Source organism: Phoca vitulina, unplaced genomic scaffold (genome assembly GCF_004348235.1).
Source record: "Phoca vitulina isolate PV1807 unplaced genomic scaffold, GSC_HSeal_1.0 scaffold24, whole genome shotgun sequence".
NCBI classification, from domain to species: Eukaryota; Metazoa; Chordata; class Mammalia; order Carnivora; family Phocidae; genus Phoca; species Phoca vitulina.
The window spans coordinates 4,591,705-4,610,755 of NW_022589727.1; positions in this window are offsets into that span (position 1 = coordinate 4,591,705).

The following is a 19,051-nucleotide window of genomic DNA, read 5'->3' on the forward strand; positions in this document are numbered from 1 at the left end:
TTACTTTGCTGAGGGATCGGGGGCCTCATTTTACTTCTGTTGTGCATTGTTCCTATGGCACTCTACACGCAACCCAACTATTACACATGCACCCCATGCTTCATTCTGGGGGAAGGATGGGATAGGCATATGCCGCAGTAACAAATGACTCCAGATCTCTGTGACTTAACACATGACAATTTATTTCTTGCTCATGCAAATCTGACATAAGCCCAACAGCACCACAAGGCAGCTCTCTTCCAAGTGGTAACTTAGCAACCCAGGCCGCTTCCATCTTTTTTTCTCTGCCATCCCAACACACAGGCTCTGCAGCCACACCAAAGGGGAAGAGAGGCTGCAGGGTTGCCTACCCACAATTAAATTCTTTTGCCTGGAAGAGAGATTTATCACTTTTCACTCACAGTCCCTTAACTAGAACCAGTACCCTGGCTGCATCTAGTCCTAAGGAGGCAAGGAAGTGTCAGAGAATTCACAAATATTTGGTAAGAAGTAACTACCCATGCCTCACTCTTGAGCTCTAGCCCTGCCAACACAGAGCTGCACAGGAAGAAACACTAAAACAAATCCTATAAATCAAATGAAAACATGAATCAAATTGAAACTTTACTTACTCAAAACCAGACTTACAGAGCCTCCATTGTCTGAAACACTGAGAGGTGTTCCTGTGGAGGGAAGAGAAGTACCAAAGTGGTTTCTGGCATGCCACTCTCTCCTGCATTATCCTGGCCAAAGCAAGGCACCTGACTTGGTCCAGATTCACAGGGGGCAGGGAGGGCAGTCCTTCCCTTTTTGGGAAGGAGGAGTAGAGCATTTGAGAACAGCTCTAGGACTACACTGCCATACCCTGTGATGGAGAGGGTAAGGATAAAATGTCTGCACTTTTGGAGGGTTACTAGGGAAGGTAATTGAGTGGCCCATGGACATTAGTCTTCTATTTGTTGGCAGCGTGGTGTCCTAGAAAGCACTGTGGGTCAGGTATATTCTATTTCTGCTAACTTTACCTGAGTCACTTATCTTTTTTCTAGACAAATCATTTAGAATCTGGGTCTCGTTTTCCTGTCCTATTAAAAGATGGAACAAACCTAGATAATCACTAAAGATCTTGTCATCTTTAAAATTCTGAAATTCCATGGTTTTGTATTTTCTTACCATTTAGTTATCAATTTAGCTTTTCTTTTCCTTCCTTCCTCCCTTCCTTCCTTCCTTCCTTCCCCACTTCTTTTTATTCTAAAAACACATCCTGAATCCTACCATATGTTGGCCTCTGAGTGAGATACACTGAAAGAGTGAAAGATGCTCAAGCTTCATGATGCTTACTGCTCAAAAAAAAAAAGAAACTGGATATGCACATGAATAATCCCAGTGCTTACCCCAAAACAGAGCACAAAGTACAAGCATACCATTCACTGGGGCTTCTGAGAGTAACAAATCTGCACTTAGACAATCAGGAAAGAATCCATGGTGAATGCCAATATTTGAAAACAAGGTGAAGGTTCTCTTGATGGGGAGACCCCCAAAAGCAGAACAAGAAAGAGTCTCCATCAGAGGGCACCAAGATATGGACCAAAACTTGCTTTAGAGGGATGCCAGGCAGTCAAACTGAGAGGCTGGGTGGACTCAGAGTGTGGGGAACCTGAGAATGTTATCAGGAAGTGGACTGGGGACCCCCACCAGTTTTATAAAGGAAATACCATGATAAGAGATGTGGAACCACTGATGTAAATATTTAACAAAAGAAAATAATAAAAATGTTAAGAATGGAATGAAGAAGGGAAAATTGGGGTCATTTAGAGCAGAAATATATTTTAAGAGACTTACAGGGCATCACACACTGCCTCACGTGTGTGTGTGTGTGTGTGTGTGTGTGTATAGGTAATCCCTTAAGGTGCTATGGCGGTTACTTTTGCATGTCAACATGGCTAGGCTATGATGCCCTGCCAGTTCATCAAACAGGGGTCTAGCTATTGCTGTGAAGGTATTTTGTAGATGTGATGAGCATTTACATCAGTTGACTTTAAGTAAAGGTAATGACCCTCGATAAAGTGTGTGGGCCTCATCCAGTCAGTTGGATGCCTTCATAGTAAAGCACTGAGGTCTCCCAGAGAGGGAGGAATTCTGCCTCAAGATTATAAAATAGAAATGCTGCTGAGTTCCCAGCCTGTTGGCCTGCCCTACAAACTTCAACTTTGCCGGTCCCCACAATAGCATGAGTTCATTACTTGATATCTCTCCCTCTCTTTCTCTCTCTCTCTTCCTTCACCCTCATTGGTTCTGTTTCTGTTTTTGTTTTTTTCTGGAGAACCTTGACTGAAAGAGGCGGGAAGAGAGACACAAAGTGGGAATCTTGCATCCACTGCCCTGAGGGCAAACCCAATTATGTCCTCACATCCTTTGAGAAAAGTGACAGATAGGATTTAAATTGTTCTTGGTAAGTGACGAGGATCAATTCCAGAAACATCATTTCTCACCAGAATCCCCCCTCTTCTGCACAGCACTCTGCTGCGGCAAATACTTACTTTGCTTTTCTTTCATTGTCTTAAAGTGCTCTGGGAGCCTTTCACTATTTCAGTGTTTGCGTGCTTACATCCTATCCCTCTCACCGAATCGCGGTGTCAGGTACAAAGCTTCCCCCTCCCCAACCCAGTTCTGGAAGACGTGTGTCTGCGGATGGGATTGGAGAAGAACAGTTGAGGTCCTGGACAGACGGCGCCTGGAGCTCTCCCCAAGCGAGGCGTGGGGGGGCGCTGGCAGCGCTGGAGGGGGCTCTGCCTGCCCTTCCTCCTGTCTGTCTGCAGTGGCTCACAGAGAGGAACAGCCATCTGTCTAGGTGTAGCGCAGAACCACTCCGACTGTTTCCCATGAGTACCCTCATTTCACTGCGCGCCGCATAAGTGATATGACTGACAACCGAGAAGCTCGCCCAATCCATTTCCACAGACACTTCAATTTGGACCACAGTATAATCATACCCCAGATCAGATTGAACAGTTTCCTCCTGTCTCTCAAGTAGTGAATATTCAGACACAAAAATGATCAATTTAGCATATGTTCTTTGTCTGTCTTTGCCTTTGTTTGCAAACTTCTCGGAGGCAAATGTGTTAAAATTTGTAGGAAAGGGTGCCTAGATTAGGAGATTAGAACGGTCTCTCTTTTTAAAAACAGATTCTTCATTCTACATGTCATACCAAGGCACTGTGAAAAGCAACATAACGAATTAAAAGATTTTTGGTGTTCAAAACCTTATGCAAGTTATCTCTAGGCGTTTTCTTAGGATCTATGTTGTTTGGAGCTGGTCAGGTTCTGCTTCTATCCTGTTGTAAGAATGTAGCGTCTGTGTTACAAAGTATCACAGTACCAGGAGCAGAGAGTGGTCTTACTCAGCTCTGCTGAATTAGTGACAATTTATGATGCAGTGGAGAATGTTCTGTTTTGAATGGAATGCTGAGAGAAAAGGTTTGAGTGAGGTGGGTCTGGAAACACTCTCCTTTATTGTCTGCCACAGAAGACTTACTTCCAGATTCCTTATCAGGAGCAAGTTTAATCTCCCTGTTTGTCAAAGAGCAACAATAACAATAATATTTTCTTGGTTAAAAAAATGGGAGAAAAGAAGTCATATTTCTTTATGATTAGTTTATGTCTTATTTAGATCCCCATCCAAGGGTATAAAAGCCCCAAAGTCTGAAGCAGGCTTTTAATAAGATAGTCTTATTTTTAAGGCATTCCACAGTACCTAGAGGACAGAGTTAGCATACATCAATACAAGGGAATAGAGAAGTTTTGGAAAAAGTTACCAGAACGAGTTTGCCCATATGGTAATATGGCTCTTGGCATGGAGGATGTTGACAGTAAATGCTGTGCCGTGCTGAATCACTAAGTTTGGCTCTGATCCTGCTAGCATTCCCTCACACTTCCTCTCCATCTCCTCAAGCCTGTCCTTCAGTGGCCTGCTCATGTCTCCTCTGAGCATTTCAGTGACTAAATCCTTTGGACAGGGTCATTTATTCATGTAGCAAATATTGTTGAGGGCTTAGTCTTAAATTCTGTCTTTTAGAAATCCAGACTGCCTTCCATTCTAGTGTATAGGTGTTCTCTCATTGTTTCTTGTGTGTCTCCATGGTATACATTCTCCCTGGAGAGAGGGTGTGTTTATCTGCAACTCTGAACCTTTATGGTGAGGATCATTATCTCGGCCTATCGTTTTAATCCTGCCCCAGATCCCAGGGCCACTTGGGCTCTGGGAGAAATTAAAAAGGGACAAATTTCCACTGGCTTACAAGGAATCAACACTGTTTGGCTCTCAGTATCTTTTCCATTCAATGACTCATTGAGTATCTACCCTGTTCTAGGCAGAAGGATAGAGCTGGACATACAGAAAATGAAAATACATAGACATATTTCTTATCCGGAAAAGTCTAAATAGGCAGACAGAGAAGTAAAGGCATGATTTAAGATAATGTGGGAGGTGCTGGGGTAGCAAGGGGGTAGTCTGCAATCTCCATGGCAGTATGAGATTCAGAAATTGAGTCTGCTTGGAAAATATTATTTTTTTTGCTTTTGAGCCTAACATAGTTGGGTCTTCATGCTGTCAGATACCGTTGAAACTCCCTGTCTGACAGTCAAGATCCATACCAACTCTCTGTCTCTTGTTCCTCTTTTTTGCTTCTTCTTGTTTTATCAGTTTGGATCATAAACTTGGTTTTCTATTAGCTAATGTTTCTTGTACTCAATTTAAATCTTCCCGAGCAGAATGATCTTGTGGCTCACACTCATGTTCCAATGCAGCTGTCAATTTCATGGCACATGCCTGCTGGGTCTTTTAATTTTTTAAAATTCATCAGGATTCCAGGGATCGTCCTATTGCCGCATGAGCCTGTAGTACGCCTTTGGCACTGGCGTGTATTAAATACAATATTCTTTGATATCTATTATTTTACAAAGCAGAAAGATGACCAGAATTTGAATCCTATGCTGCCTATCTCCTTTTGCGATCCATCTTTATATATTAGAAAAGAGGTATAAAAAAGAACACTTAAGGCAATCATATATTATTACTAGCTGGGATATTAGCCTCCAAACCCAAGTTAAACTTTTATCCTCTTGCACCAGATAGGCCCTTGAGGACATCATTTGCTTCTTAACTAAACTAAATGTACGCCTAGGGGGTTACTGAATGCCCCAGTCCAAAGAAACCCCGTTCCTTTGTTCCATTTGATACCAAAAGGTTGAGGGTAGCCTAACATAAGAGATACCACAGGATTCACTGTAGCTCACTGATATCATGAGATAAAAGAAAAGGGGAAGAAAAAAACCCACAATGCACAAAGAATCAAATGAAAGGAGAATGTGCTCCTGTCTGATTCTGTTCATATCTTCCCATTAAAATGTTTACTTGAATATGGTTATTTGGGGGCCCTTAAGGATTAATTTGTTAATGCATATCAGATTCTTTCTCCTGCACAAGGAGGCTGCGTGTGTTAAGTAGGTTAGGAGGGAGGGATTGGTAGATGGAGGGGAAAGGAAGAGAGAGTAAAGACACACTGCGCCCCATCCAAACACATAGAACAGTCCCCTCAAGCTACTCACTTCGTACTGGCATAGCTACTGATGTTTCTCATGCTTAATGTGACACCTCAGTTTCTAGAATAAAACCAAGAATCAGGACAACAGTCAGGACAACCTCTAATAACCAACACATTGTAAATACCTAAAATCTCCTACCCTCACAAGGTCCCTTCATTCAAGACCTATTTAAATCATTTACTCATAAGTCAGAAAATACTGCCTTGTGTCCATCATTCCATTTTTTTTTTTTTTTTTTACTTTGGGAAGGTTGTAAATTATTTTAGAAAACTTCAAACCAAAATAGTTAAAAATATTTTAATACTTAAAAGAGTAAATCTTAGTTGCCTGAACAACATACATGACTGAAGTGTTTTTTTAATAGTGGTTTAAACATCTAAAATATTGTTTGTATTGTATACATGTTGTTGCTTTGTTTAATTCTATTATAATAGTAATAAATATCTTTCATAGCATATGTGGAATGCTAAAATCTCAGCCACCAGCTCATGGGGAAGAGTGAGACTGAAGCTAAAACCACACAGGTCAGGAGATGCACTAATTGGCATGGCCCAGACATTGAGAGCTTGTATTTAGGCCCAAAACCTGGTTCACTACTTTTTTGGGTAAATTATCTAAGCATGCTTGGTCAGATTTGCTTATGTATAAAAAATGGTAATGATTATAGTATCTAACTCATGGGTTATTATAAAATTAAGTGGAATAATGTACACAAAGTATTTAGAGCAGCGCTTGGCACAGAGTGTACTTAATAAATATTAGCATTTTCATTGGATTAGCTCCTGAGGAGCTAGCAGCATCCATTGCGATGCTCCAAGATGTGTCATTATCTCAGGCTTGATTTAGGCCAATATCCATATCTGAGGGTGTCCAGCCCTGCCTGCTGGGGTACATAGCAGGAGATTCCAAGCAGAGGCCATAATCACAATCAGGAGGATGGCAGCACTGTGGTTCCAGATGGTCCTTTGGCAGAGGGTCACATCCATGGCTAGAAATAGAGGTGATGGGGTCCAAACCCCAGGGGATGGTAATGAAATTTTGAATAGGAATCCAAAGTGAATACAATGGTATTTCGGTGAAGGCTGTGGCTTGGTAAACAAACAGATGTCTCAGGTTCACTCCCCATACACCAAGTACTGGGCCATTGGCAATCGAGGACAATCACACTCCCCACTGTGTGTTCATGGTGATAATATAATGATCTTGATTGGCAGGGGGTCAAGATTGGCTCAAAAATGGATTGGGCTAGAACTGCAGTTTAAAGTATCTGCAAGTGAGTGACTTGGGGAAAAAGCCATTTTAGGACATACAATGGTATTTCAAACGTTTCATATCTTTCTCAGTTCAAAAATGTCAAGGTTGAGATTCAGAATACTATACCCAAAGCATGAAATTTATAAGTGATGGAGCCTTGCATAGAACCTTCCTCTTCTCTTTCAAGACAGTCAACTGCTTCTCCTTTTAGTAGTGGTGTTGCCACAACTACGGTTTTATGTATATTGAATATTCCAGTTGGAATGTAAAGTGGATGATGTATTGAACTACTTGTACCTAGCCAAGATTGCTGCACAATAATGCTCCATCAATGATTATTGATTAATGTATAGATTACTTTAGTATAGTCTAATTACCTCATATAACTGTGTCCACTTGTGCATGTAATAATTATTGCTTGAAGAGAATGGTGATATTTAAAATTTTTAAATGCGAAGATTGGGTTGTAGTTGTAGGTAATAGAAGCAAAGTATATTTATAATGAAAATACTCTCCAATACTTTTCTTTACATTCTTTAATTTAGTCCATATTTTATGGGTCTAAATGTGTAAATTATTCTGTATGTCTCATTAAATTCTGATGGCATTATGGAGAAAAAACAGTCATATATTTACCTTTCTAGTGGGGAACATAATAAATTAAATCCCAAAGTAGGTAAAACAGGCACATATTTAAGATTGTTTCAGATAATGTGTGATAGAGCCATTGTAGACGCTTGTAATGGGTGGGGTTTTTGCTGTTGTCTTCTTCTAGTTTAGATAGAAAGAAATAGACTCTATATTGACCTCCCAGAATCACACTGGCGGCATTTTACCTCTGTCAAGGGCAGGTAGTTACTGAATCAGGAAGCCAGAGTCAATACCACTTCTTCCCCATCAACTCTGCTTTGATGCACCCTAGCAAAATGGGTTCTCTGTACACTTACTTTCTTTACATAATTTAATTACAAATCAGTTTTGTAAAGAAGCATCTGATTGGTGCAGAACCTAAAAATATTTTCATTCCAGCTTCATGGAAGCCAGAAAATACAGCCTTAGGTTTTTTTTTTTTTTTTTTTTTTAACTATAATTCTATACTGGAAATTCAGAATTTACACTACTTGGAAACAATCAAACTGTTGAGTGGTATTTTGAACAGTCTCGAATGTTGAACAGCTACTTCAGATGTCAAGGGAATATATAGACATTAGGCATGTTTTATCATTATGTTTTATTTTATGCTCAACAGAACATCCTTTAAAAGTCCATTTCTGTCTTTATCATGCATTGGACTAGATAGACTGTGCGTATCTAAAATCTGCATGGAAATTTTCGATGAAAGAAAACCAGTTATCACAGTGTTCTTTTGTTCCTGAATGTCTCCAACAGTGCCCTGAAAGAACCAGGAATCTGGATGAGACTCATCCACTTCTGAAACCATGTGGGTTCTGATTATGTCACCATTACATAATTCACAAACTCAACTCCAGAATCTTGGTTTTGATTATAGACAAGGAAGTATGGTAAGTTGAAAAGAACATATATATGCCAAGTCCTTTCTTATTTATATTATTTTAGTACTTGAAAATATTTCCATATGTATACACAAAGCCACAGCGAAGCTCTTTAGTAATTTTGTTAACCTATCATTTGCAAATTATTCACACAACTAACACAACACAAATACAATGCAATAAAAAAAACAGAGCTTTAAAACTTGATGTTAAGGGGCGCCTGGGTGGCTCAGTCGTTGAGCGTCTGCCTTCGGCTCAGGTCATGATCCCAGGTCATGATCCCAGGTCCTGGGATCGAGTCCCACATCGGGCTCCCTGCTCAGCAGGAAGCCTGCTTCTCCCTCTCCCACTTCCCCTGCTTATGTTCCCTCTCTCGCTGTGTCTCTCTCTGTCAAATAAATAAATAAAATCTTTAAAAAAAAAAACAAAAAAACAAAAAAACTTGATGTTAATAAAAAATTAACATCTGTAGCTTGATTAGTCAATTCTTATTTATTGTACCCACATGTCAAATACTATGTTTAGATGGATGCCCGTATTTTATACAAAATTATTTACATCAGTGGCTCTCAGATAGGAGGTCCAGGATGTGGAGGCAGTTTGGGGGATTGTGACATGACATAATAATAATAATGGGATAAAAGTAAAACAAGGGTGAGGTCAAGGAAATGTAGGCAGTGAAACTAAAACATGAATGATATGCTGATAACAATATTGGTAGTAAACAGGAACAAATCTGGTTCTCTATGTTTTATCAATCAGTATGAAGTGAAAAACCAAACCATGTTACTTAGACGATTCATAATGTCAGATACAATAGAGCTGATGGAATCCAGCATCAAAGAGGCTCATCAGCACCACGGTGGTTGATCAGGAAAGATCTAGTATGAAATGATGAGGTCTTCCACACCATCAGGCAAATATGGGATTTCTAAGGTTCCAGATAACGGCAGCCATCTGGGTGACTTTTCCAGTGGCAGCAAGTAGAAAAGTCCTCAGGCCTTTGGGAGGGTGGATATGAATTAGGATAAAAACTGGAAATGGGGCCCTTCCTAAAGGCTGGATCTGCCTGGAATGGAAAAAGGAAGGCAAACAGCAACAAGAGACACAGATGATTACTCCTCCTCCACATGCTACCTGCCCTCTCTTCTTTCTCTTTGTATTCTTTCTAATACAAATCCAAAAATTCTAATGCACTGTCTACAGGAACACCTTGAGAAAATGCGAAATCTATCTGGGCAATATCCCTTACTTATCTGCCTTCATAGAGGCAGGGTAAGGAGGAAGAGGAATCCTGATTCAAGATCCCTAAATGAATATCCTACCGCTTCCCTTTATATATCCTACCCCACTTCATCTGGCAAACATACGGAGCTGTTATTTTCCCTTTGCTCACAGGTTCCTGTCTTTTCCACTTATCCAAATCCCACCCAGCCTTCTTGACTCAGCTCCCATCTCAGCCATTCTACTCTTTTCTTATCTAGTTCACATGCTTGAGCTCTACCTCTCTGCCAAATTCTTACAGCATTTAAAGTCTGTAGCTTACAATTCAGTACTTAATATATCATCTATTCTTTGTTGTTGTTTCTTGTATCTTAATCCTCTTACTCTGCTTAACAAAATTGCAAATGATTCAAAGCTGTTCGAGATAGCTAATCACAGAAAATACAAATTACAATAGGCAGGAGTAATGGGTGCAGGACACCATGCTAAAATTTGATAGGAACGAATGAAAAGTCTGACCTTGGCCAAGGACAATAGTATGCCACGAACTGCCAAGCATGATTAACTCAATTCTGTGCACTTTAGGTCCATTAAAAAAAATAATAAAATGATAAAATTCTGTACGTAGGAGTGAAAATGGAGTTGCATGTATAGAATAGTAGTAACATACTAAAAACTGTCTCTGTATAACAAGGAACTAGATCTTTCATTTATTCATTTATTTTTATGCATTCATTAAGCATTTATGATGACCTCAGAGGTGCCTCACATTAAGCTGAAAAAAAAAATGAGCTGCCTCTCTCCTCAAGGATCTCACACATTGCTATGCAAACTGAGGACTGGTGTATAGTATGGGGAGCAGAAGAAACAGGCATGTTCAGAATGCCAGTGAAAGCAAAAGCTCAATCTTAGTGATCAACAGGCAAATTATAGTGGATAAGGGGTCCATGCAAACTGAGACTGATTCCAGGATGCACAGATGCAAAATCCTTTATGAAAAGGATTAGGGAATTATGGTGTACTCTGAAAGGGGCCACATAAAATTTAAAGATAAGGGGAATGAGTCCTGTGATGACAAATGACAAAAGAACAAAAGAAAGAAAGAAGAAATAAAGATGATTATACTTAGACACTTGAAGGAAGTATCTAGGGATACTTCCTGGATATCCCTAAGGAATATCTAGGGAAGTAAGGAAAAGGGTTGGACCTGTTCCATGTAGGAAAAAGGTTGGACTTACTCTGAAAACATATATAGGGCAAAATGGGATGTGGTGGCAGAATGGTAAGGAGGCAGATTTTGGCTAAATAGTAAGGAGAATGTTCTAACAGTAAAAGCTGTCCAAAATGAGAACATGTTGCCTTGGGAAGGAAAGTCCTCAAGCAAATGACCCATGACCCACTGTCCAGCTGAAATTTGATTGCATCATGTTTAAGCTTCTTTCCATATCTAATAATGATGAAGATTTTGATTATGTTTATTATAATTAAATATTTATTTCCATAGTACTCACTGAGAATCTACTATCTTCTGGGCACCATATTAGGTAACTTATATTTAGCTAGGGTACTATGTGATTGTTGAAATGGGCACTGGCATAACTGATGGAAAGATTGCAATAGGCCCAATTAAAGGATATGGGGAAGGCAACTCAAAGGAGGCACATCCTCCCGGAGGAGGGACAGACTTTCTAGGAGCCCTAACGTTTCCCATCAGGACACTGAGCTGCTGATGCTACCACTAGAACAGTTTTTAAGCGCTAACCCCTACTCCCTGGTTGCTGTAGAAACTCTGTGAGGGTAAATCTGCCCCACAAGGGCAACGGAGTGCTGCAAAACAACCCTAGAGTTTGCTACTTGAGAGTGTGTATCAAAAGGTGATTGCCCTAGAGTCTGCTGCCTTAAGGCAACCTTGGCTTCAGGCTTGGCGATTTCACAGGGAGAGTGGCCTGGAAGGTCCTTACAGAAAGGACAGTCTGAGCCTAGATTCCAGCTCCTGCAAAATCTCAAATTCTCAAAAGGCCTTTTTAAAACCTTTCAAATGCAGATATTTATGATTCAGACCAAGTACCAAATATGGCTAGTTTTCCCAATCTTTTAGGAATCAGATTCTGTATTTACATACATAGAAAAGGTATCATAATTACATATATCTACATTAACTTGAATGAAAACACATTGATTTGTGACAATTTCTTACATTCCTCCTTATACACGCTACATGGTATGAAAGGCCGTGCCCCTTTCTTATTCATTCTTGCAATGGACTGCTTTGGTACCGAGAGCATTGCAGACCGGGGCCCCGTTCCTAGTGTGCACAAGGGTCAGGGGAATAGTAACAGAAAAGAAGCACAGGGAATCCCAGAAATAGTAAGAGAATGTTAGTCCCCTCTATGAATACTAAGAAACAGATAAGAAACAAGATGAGCAACCTTCATTACTACCACGACACCCCCAGGGTGCAGGAACTTGAAGCTACCAATGTAAGACCTGATTTCGAACTGATTCTGGATTATCTACAATGGAATTAAAATTATAGTCATAGCCAAAGTCTCTGTAGCTATAACAGTGACAGAAGATAATGGAATTGCATCATTAAAGTGCTAAAGTTCACCCCAAAGATGCCATAGACAAATCCTAAAGTAAGCTAACAGACTGGAAAAAGGTATCTGAAAAACAAATAAACAATAGAGTACTATCTATTGGATAGAAGTTTACTAAATACACACTGTGGCTGAAAAACAAATATTTGGCCCAGTTTGAATGCAAATATCCTAGAATCAATTTCTTAGGTAGATGATTAAATCTGAGCTCTTGGCAAAAATAAATGAGTGTGGCAATTTACTCACTAAGAATTTGAATGGTCAGCTTTAAAAGTTTGACATCATGGTGCGGAAACAATCATTTCTCTGTACTATTGGCTACTAACAGCTTCTCCAAGCTCAGTGATGCACTGAAAGGGAAGTGTACTTGCCTTGGACATGTGAGAGCATCACTGATGTATTTACACACACCAGAACGTAAATCAGGGGCCGAAAATCAGTAACATTTCTAGGAGGACTTTTTCTTTCAAGCTTGGGCACATCTCAAAACTCTCTCAATTTCAGATTTTGAAAATTGTCTCTAAAAATTTTTTCAGTGATGCTTAAAATTTTGGCCTCCGTAGACTCAAAGGTGGATAAGGAATTGTCTCGTTAATGTGTACTTTTAAAGAATGCTATTTTGAAGTTGGATGAGTGAGAAGAAAATTTGTTTGAGCTTTTTTATTCCCCTCCCACTCTTTCCTCTACTCTTTATATTCTTCACTATGTCGAGATCAAAAATGATTTATCATGGATATTGTTGCACATGATTTTGCAGTTTTTCCTCCTCATGACATTTAGAGGTGGCAGAGTTGAAAATCTGCTTTTAATTCATCTTTACAAGATATAAAGTCTTCTCAAATAGGACTTTTTTCTTGAAAGACTCTTGGCCTAAGCTGAATTAAATAACTAAAAATTAAATATAGCTCTTAATGCTTCTAAAGATTAGCATTGTGATATAATCTAATTTCTATTATCCTGCCTTTTTATTAGCATTTAAATTTTTATAAACATTTGCTGGCTCAAAACGGATATTATGTTCTTGTTAATGTTATCTATCTAATGCACTCTCTCTTATTCCTAATAACTGCTAATATTGTTTAACTATTTGAAAGTTCTTAATAATTTTTGTACATCAAATTAACAGCTTTCAAAATCAACATTAATTATTTCAAGAATTTTATTATTGTAATAAATAAATATGCTTATATTTCAACTGCCTAAAGAAGCCTAGCCCATGGAGGTTTTTATTCTAAGTTGTATCCAGAATGCTTGCCTAAAATTGAAAATGGATATTAATGAACATTCAGATGTCAACAATCAATTCAAGGGCCACACCTTGTTCATGTCCTTGATATCACTGTGCTAATTAGAGATGATGGAAATGTGTGTGACCACATTGCCATGGACCAAGGTGCCAAAAGGAGGTATTTGGCTACTTTGTCTTTCAAAGGCTGAGGCTGAAACTAAGTATCATATTTTTTTCTGAATACTGAAGCCAAAGTTAAACTTCAGGGCATCCCTACTTAAAAAAGAATTCCTCCGTAAAATTAAGAAGAAGAAAACCAGCAGAAAAATGGCCCAAGTCTATAAATAATCCTTAAAGTGGAAACTTGAATCATTGATAAACCTAAGAAAAGTTGCTTACCCCTGCCAGTGATTGGGTCCTCAAGATTTAGACAGCAGTGAGCTACCATATCACACCCAACAGGTTGGAAAAAAAAAATTAACAGTGAATATCAAACATTGGTGAGAATACATGTAAATGAAAAGCCACAAGCAATTTTCTAATACAAGGTAAATGTAGAGTTTCATATACTTGACGATGAGAAAACTCATTTTTAATCTATCACAGAGAAACATTTGCACATGTACACTAAGGATAATGTGAGAGTTGTCTTGTATCCAATAAAGAAATACTATACAGTAATTAAAAAGAGTAAATGGGATCTACTTTTATCAAATATAAAAAGAAAATAAAATCAAGCTAGAGAATGGCAACTGAAACAATATAATATTTGTGTCATATTTTAAAAGATGCCAAACATGTCTTTTGTGGCTACAGACACAGAGTAAATATATAAAGCAAATGCTTAGGAAGGTTACATAACAGTTTTAAGATGGTGATTACCCCAGAGAAGGGAGCCAAATAGAGCTATTCTATTTTATTACTTATGAAATAGGTTTGAAAAAATCTCTGGAAAGCAAATAATAATATTGCCCTCTTTTTACAGATGAGGAAACTAAGGTACAGAGAAGTGATGTAACTGCCCCAAGACTGCACAAGTAATTTGGGGTAAAGCAGACAGCTGAACTAAAGCTATCTAGCTCCAGTGCCTATGCCCTTAATTATTACACTACATTGTGCTGAATTGTTAAATGTTTCAGTAGATACTGAAAAACCCAACTATTTCCGTTACTCAGCTGGGAGGTGATATGAACCCATTTCTAGCTGACTCAAAACACCTCGACTAATAGTATCCCCATGGTCCTGGAAATTTAAGAGAGGAGGGATATCCAAATATTTAGCTCAAACGAAGGAAGATACTCTTACAAAGGAAATAACAATTTACTGTGTGCCGTAAAGTCTAAGGATTTCCCATACAACCAAGTCAACCCCGGGATTTGGCTGCTCTGGTAATCAGTGTTTCTGTGTAGGAACTCCAGCCTGGCCCTTCTCAGAACATTTATCCGACTTGTATTCGGAGAAAAATCAGTTAAGGAGTTGGGAAAATAAGGGCTCCTGGGTGGCTCAGTTGGTTGAGCATCTGCCTTCGGCTCAGGTACTGATCTCAGGGTCCTGGGATAGAGCCCTGCATGGGGCTCCCCCTCAATGGAGAGTCTGCTTCTCTCTCTCCCTCTACCCCTCCCCTTGCTCCTGCTCTCTCTCACTTACTCCCTCAAATAAATAAATAAAATCTTAAAAAAAAAGAAGTTGGGAAAATAGGAAAAAGTATTCTAATTCTGTGAGATTTAAAATCTAACAATCAGCATTGAGACCTCACTAATTCAAAGGAATCTGCTAATGTCAATTCAAAACGAGAGCAAGAAACAGAAACTCGCAGTAGGAGGATAATGCGATCTCTGGGAATCAGGACAGGAGCACATAGGAGAGAAGTGGTCACAGTATAACCCATCTTCTTTCTTGTAGCTGACACTATCTTATAAAAGTATGTGTTTGTGGCCCTGTCTGCTATAAAAGAGTCATTCTTGCAAATAAAACATATATTAATAAGTTTACATGCATTCTATGTATTATACAAATCCTATAACTGATGTTTCAAGAAATAAATTTGGGAAGCAAAATAAATCCTTAAACTGGCAATGTTGACAGGTGAGTTTGTATAGTGTTCTTAATGATGCTAGGAGATCCATACGTTGTTATTAAATACAGTCCAATGATGTTAGCTAGAATTTGAATATTTGCAATAAGCTACAGTTCTTTGTAAAGCAAACCCAATGCTTTTATCATTTAAAAAGGAAATGAGCTTTGTGGTAAGCAGCATAATGGCCCCCCAAAATGCTTGCTTCCTAACTGCACAACCTGGGAATATGTTACCTTAATATGGCAAACTGGATTTAGCAACTGTGATTAAGTTAAAGATCTTCAGAAGGGGAGATTAACCTGAATTATACAAGTGGGCCTAATTTAATAACAGGAGTCTTCAAACAGTGGAAAAGGGAGGCAGAAGGTCAGAGAGAAAAAGATTTGAAAATGCTGCGCTGCTGGCTTTGAAGATGTGAAAGGGACCACTAGCCAAAGAATGCAGGTGGCCTCTAGACGCTGGGAAAGGCTGAGGAAAGATGTTCCCCTGGAGCTTCCAGAAAGAATGCAGCCCTACTGACACCTTAATTTTAGCCCAATGACAATTTTGACCCACAAATTGTAAGATAACAAACTTGTGTTGTCTTAAGCCAATAATTTTGTGGTAATTTGTTACAGTAGCAATAGGAAATTAATATAGAGTTTATATGAAACAATATGAAGATGCCTCTGAACTCACTCTTAATAGTTCAACCATAGTGTCAACGATAAAAGAAGGGAAATTTTCCACATCTGCAACATTTATCACATGCAAAGGCCAAGAATATGGAGCAAGGAATTTTCCACATTTTCACAATTTAAGAATAGCTTTTAAATATTTGCAGTATGTCTTTCAATGTTTTGACCTTTACTTGGTGTAAATAGTTGCTTCATTTATTTATTCCTATTATCAAATGACAATACCAGGTAGATAACATTTTATGTGTTACTAAAATATATACCTTTTCACTATATATTGGTTCATAACAATATAAAAGTAGGCATTGGTTATTTTATCTTTTCCCTTTTTTAGCAGAAAATTCTCTAAAGCTTTATATAACTGTTGTAGAAAAATGATTCCTTGTTTATTATTTTTGCAGCTCACCATAATTTAATAATTAGAATATCTTATGATTTCAAGAATTCCTGAAGAGTTTTGGGAATTTTGATTTACTTTTCCTGTTTCCTTTTTTTTTTTTTTTTAGAGAGAGAGCGAGCACTTGTGCCCGCACCTGCATGGGGTGGGGTGGAGGGGCAGAGGGAGAAGGAGAGAGAATCTTAGGCAGGCTTCACACCTCCCAGAGCAGAGCCTGCCCCAGGGGTTTCCATCTCACCACCCTGAGATCGAGACCTGAGCAGAAATCAAGAGTCAGACGCTTAACTGACTGAACCACCCAGGTGCCCCTACTCTTCCTGATTCCTAAACATAAATATGTATTTAGAATTTGGCAAGACTAGGTAGGAGCGTGCAGGGGTGTAGCACCTCTTAGAGATTACAAAACTAGGAACTCCTTTCTTAAGTTTATACATTCAAGGCTCTGGCCTCTAAAAAAAATGCAGTCTGTCAGACTTGTATCATCCAGTCGGCCCTGTCAAAAAATAAATTTGAGCACTCTAAACAACAAAGATGAATTGCTGGAAAACTAAGGTACAGTAATGATTATAATCACATGAACTCCATCACCTCCATAGTATAAGAACTATGGTTGAGGGGCGCCTTGGTGATTCAGTCAGTTAAGTGTCTCCGTTCAGCTCAGGTCATGATCCCAGGGTCCTGGGACTGAGTGCGGCATCGGGCTCCCTGCTCAGCGGGGAGCCTGCTTCTCCCTCTCCCTCGGCCTGCCGCTCCCCCTGCTTGTGCTCGCTCCCTCTCTCTGTCAAATAAATAAATAAAATCTTTAAAAATAAAAAAATTTAAAAAAAAGAACAATGGTTGAAACATTCCACATTTATGGTATTATTTGGTAGAACAGGGAATAATTGGAATAGATCTAATAGAGCAAACCTAATTGAATAGCTCTATCCCGGAGACAGAATTCACCGTATTATCGTTTGAGTCTCCCTATATTATGAATGGGAAAGCAGACTTGGAGTGGCTAAGTTACTTTGACACAAATTCCCCCATTTCTTACCTTATTCGATACTCTGAGCCACTCACAAAAAGTCATCACCTAATGAGATGTGTACATAGTCTTTGAATTAAACATTTCTAGGATTGGAATCGTTCATCGTATTTCATTTTATTTCTAAGAAGTGAATGCAATGTAAACCAATTGTTGGCAAATTAAAACCTTGAAGGAACAATTCTTCATATCATGTTTCTCATTTTTGTGGATACGAAATCAGCGATCATCCACATGGGCAGAGATTTCAGAGACTTTCAGGAAAACGACCAACCACTGAGATGAAACCTCATGGCTTGACGACTCCTTTGCCAGGGGATGAGGTGATGCCTTTCACGTTGCAATGAAGTGTATGTCGGGCATGAGTGTTCCTTAGCAGCTGAGGCGAGTGTGAGGACCCCTGGGAATGGTTTCATGATAATTCCATCTCAAACACAGAAAATAAACTTCTACTCCAATGTCCTAATTAAGACTTCTGAAACTGAGATAGCAAGGGAAAAAGCAGAATCCATTCTCTTTATTTAGACATTCTGACAGAGCAGTGTAACGGAACATCTGTTGTGTAGTATGCTTAAAACAAAATCACGACCACAACAAACAAGTTTTTTCTGTACTACCTGAGGTAGAGCCTGCTTTTTTGGACCCTGACCAGACTGACAGCCCTAATCGCTCTGCATTCTCCTGGCCGTAGTTGATAGGCTCCAACCTTTGTCTTTAAATTTGAAGACCTTCCATGTTCGAACTGATCCCTCCCTCCACTCTCCCTTGGTCTTGTTCTCAAAAATAAATAAATAAATAAATAAATAAATAACAAACAAACAAACAAATAAATAAATAAATAAAATAATGAGACAAATAGTGTGTCCTTTAATTACAATCATTAAATTTAGGCATGCAATATTTAAGCTGAAAGAATCTTTAGTGATTATCTGTTTTAACCACACGCATTTTTAGACTCACGGAATAAGATCAAAATGCTTTTGGCATTATTGCATATTTTAATCCAGAGACCTTTCTACGTAACAGTATATATCATGTTTGTCCCCTACTTTCTGTTCTTTTGCTTTATTTTGCTATATTTCAGGATGTCAAAAATCCAACATGGGCTTACATCTGCATTGCTATCACATTTTATTTGAAGCCACAATCAATCTGTAGCGGGAAGACAAAACCAAAAACAATCCTTTGGGTAGGTATTTAATTGCACAAGAAATCAACAAAATGAGGCTTTTGTGAAGTTGTAATGGTTCAGTTTGTTACAAATCATCAAAAATATGTCAGGAGATACATTTCATGATGTGTATTTAATTGCAATAATGAACTTTTCTGAGGTATTCTATAGAGATTATTTTCAAATTCTTGTACATTTAAATATTTAAGTTACTGTATTCTCTCATGCCAAAGTTCATTCTTTTTTCCCCTAAAGTTTATTCTTCAATTAGATAAAAGTTTGTGCCCTAGCACCTCTTTCAT